The sequence below is a fragment of the Rhincodon typus genome, chromosome 12 (assembly GCF_021869965.1).
Source record: "Rhincodon typus isolate 14 chromosome 12, sRhiTyp1.1, whole genome shotgun sequence".
Classification (NCBI taxonomy): domain Eukaryota; kingdom Metazoa; phylum Chordata; class Chondrichthyes; order Orectolobiformes; family Rhincodontidae; genus Rhincodon; species Rhincodon typus.
Genome location: NC_063343.1, coordinates 61,946,682 through 61,950,486, shown reverse-complemented (window position 1 = coordinate 61,950,486; position 3,805 = coordinate 61,946,682).

The following is a 3,805-nucleotide window of genomic DNA, read 5'->3' as shown; positions in this document are numbered from 1 at the left end:
TACTGAGGGAGCGCCGCACTGTCAGAGGGTCAGTACTGAGGGAGCGCTGATCTGTCGGAGGGTGAGGACTGAGAGAGTGCCGCACTGTTAGATGGAGAGTATTGATGGAGTTCTGTACTACTGGAAGGTTAGTAATTGCTGAGTATAGTCCCGAGGGAGGACTGCAGTGTTGGTGGGATAGTATTAACATTGAATGCATTCAGAAGGTGACTAGATATAGCACTTGGGCCAAATGGGATCAAAGGTTATGGGGAGAGAGCAGGATTAGGCTTTTGAGTTGGACGATCACCCACGATTGTGAAGAATGGTGGAGCGGGCTCGAAGGGCTGAATGGCCTCCTCCTGCTCCTATATCAAATATGTTTCTGTGTTACTTATTCTTTTTAGCATTTCTATCCTACTGTAGGGTCACAGATCTCAATGAATGGCAGAACCAGCTCAAGGCACTGAATGGCTTCATCCTGTTTTGTTCCACACATTGAAGTGGCCTCCTGTTTCAGAGGGACTAACTGAAGTGGCTGATTGACCTCTTTCTGTTTCTTATTCCCTGGCTCGAGAGGCTGCTGGGATCCCTCACTTTCTGCATATCATTTTAGAGTGGCTGAATGCCCTCTTCCTGTTCTTATTGCTTTGTTCACCCTCTGTTCAATCTCGTTCACTGTCTCTCAGAAGTTTTTACAGAAGATATCATGATGTGAACATAGCATGAAAGTCAAGAAACTTGGCTGTACTTACACTTGAATTGTTTCTTTATCAAAGCAGAAATAATATGCCTTTGTGTTAGATCAATCTTTTTATTACTGAAAGAAATTTGGATAATAATTGGCACAAACTAATAAAATTTGTTTCATTCATTTACTCAAAACTGAAACTAAAAGTGTTTGGTCATTCCAGCAGACACCACTGAGATTCTGCTGGCTGTCATCTGTCTTTGCTGGAACTCTGACAGGATAATGCTGTCATTCTACTGGAACTCTGCTGGGGATCTGTTTGGCCTGCTCATTGAAATCTGCTGGGACCCTACTGGAACTCTACTGGGTCCTGCTGATAATCTACTGGGACTGTCCTGAAACTAACTGAAATCTGCTGGGACCCTGCTGGGACTCTGCTGGGGACTTTCTGGGAATTTGCAGGACCCAGCTGGAAATCTCCTGGAACTCTGCTGGCAACATGCTAGGAGCATGCTCCATCTCTGCTGAGACACTTGGAACACTGTTGGGAATCTCCTGGAACTCTTCTGGATCAGCCGCGAATTCTGGTGGGATGCGGAGTCTGGGGATTTAAAATAGGAATATAAACAGGTGGGGAGTGAGTTGCTGCTATATTTTGGCTGAAAGAACCTGTGAATTGTCGGTGAACCAACTGGGGTGGGCAGTGCCATTGTTGGCAGGTATCGTGTTAGTGTCGGCTGAGTTCCTTTGCCCCTTGTCTGCATGCTAAAGGGGGTGGTGTATGTAAAATTATACTGTGTTCAAAGGTGTATAGTTTATATACATCTTAATATCATTTTTGGAGTTTGAATTTCAAAGTGGTGGCATATGGCTGTTGGTTTCTTTTGTGAAAAGTTTCCTTGAAGAAAAAAAACAAGATCAGAGAGTACTTTGGGACCTGTGACTTAAACCAGTATATATCAACGAGAAGGGGACTGCAAATCCCTGAGATGTTAATAGAAAGTTGAATTTCCAAACCAGGAGAGTTTTGTGAACAATCCGCATACGAAGAAAGTTTTGGCTCTCAGATTTGTGGAAAGTTCATGTTGGCAGATTTGGAAAAGATTCACTAAATCATTAGTCCAAGGTCAGGAAAATGTCAGGAGCCCATTCAGGTAAACTTTAAAGAGTTCAGATTTGGGGTGTACTTCCTCTGAACTTGATTCCCTGTAACAAATTGTGTTGGAGAACAGGTTGAAACTGTGTTTTGCTGTGTTTTGAGACCATTCTAACTACAAATATTTAGTTAGCTAGTTTTTAAATTTTTTTCTTTTTTGATATAAGCATATGTTCAGTTGTCAAAAAATATCTGCAACCTCGTGTGAATATGTCTCAGTCATTAACCACCATGTCAGAAGTCACACAACACCAGGTTATAGTCTAACAGGTTTATTTGAAATCACAAGCTTCCAGAGCACTGCTCGTTTGTCAGGTGATGAAGAAGCAGCGCTCCAAAAGCTTGTTATTTCAAATAAACCTGTTGGACTACAACTTAGTGTTGTGTGACTTCTGAATTTGTCGACCCCAGTCCAACACCGGCACCTCCACAACATGATTAACCACCATGCTAACTAGCTAAATGAAAACAAAATTTATGATCTATCAAGCCGGGGTTAATGCTTGTCCAGTATTACCATCAATCAGGATCACAATATTAAAGTGGAAATTATCTTTGGAAACAGTTCAATATATTCAATACTTACCAATAACTGTGAGCTGGTAATCAACTGTGTACTTCCCATTCTCAATAATACATTTCCATTTTACCTCGCTTGACTTTATGTTCCTGACCGTCAGGCGTGTGGTTGTCTGGCTGTGGTTTGTGTTCACAGTGCCGCTGACATTACCAGAGTTTCCCAACACTATAGATGGTGCTGAAAGGGCGAAAGACACTTTGCAGAACAGAGTCACAGTGTGCCCTTCCAGAGTGGGACCAGGAGTTTCAGCTCCAACTAGAAGGAAAGAGACAGACGCTTTATGACAGTTTGAGACTAGCTCACAGTGTTTTACATTCAGGAGCTAAACAGCCAGGGTCGGGGGGGTGGGGGGGAGGTGTGTGTGGTGGGGCTAGTGGTGGGAATATCCTCTTTTAGGTATGTATGGGCATAGTTACTTCGATGTGCAGTAATTGTCACAAAGGAAAACATGACAATCATTTTGTGTAGGAATGATTGCCGGTTTCAACCTGGAGAAGAAATTGGTTTGTGTTGGACTCATTTTCTCGACATAAATTGGTGTAATGGTGACCATTTTGATGGCCCACTCTTATTCTTGGCAAACAGTCAAGGTGCTCTCAATACTATTATATTTTCCCAGATGCTCATTGCTGACATTTTGGGCCATTTCCCACTTCTACCAGTGTATGGTACTGGGTAAGTGTTGTTTAAAGTAGTTTGCTGCCACTAATTCTCTTTGCCTTTGCCTTGTTTTGGGCCTATCCGGTGATGAGTGACAGACCGCCGTTGTGGATGTAGACTGTTGTTAAATGACAAGAAAGTTTATTGCATGCTACTAATAATTATAAATACATTTGGTCAGGCACCTTAGGGAGCTGGCACAGATACATCTGCTCCTTCTGAAAACCAGAGCAGAACCCTTTGTCTCCACCATCGGGCCGTGTGTGACGTTAGTAAAAGCATGAACATTAACCTCTTCAGAACCATTACCTTCACCACCAGACCAGGAAGAATAGTGAGTTTCTTGCTTGAGGACTGATGACCCTGGTTCTGATCTAAGGATAATTTCTCTGTTGGAGGATCTTGTATCTCTCAAATATCCTCCAAGAACAACACTGTTCTTTGAGATGTTGTTCTTGGTCCATCCATTTCCTTATCTGAAGGATCCTGAATCTCCTGAAACTCCTTCCTAGAAGACAGTTGCTCTGTAATTTCTTCCTTGTTCTATCCGGTGATTATCCAATCACCTTCTAATTGGAAAAGGTAGCTTGCTATTTTCCAGTATCCTTAGGCCAGGCAGTTTCTACCTCTCGGCCATGCCCTGAATCTATGGATATTGGTCTGGCTCCCTTGGAGTTACATGCAACTTATCTCCCATAAGTTGTTGATCAGGTTAGAAGTCTTCAGCTCCCTTTCTGGT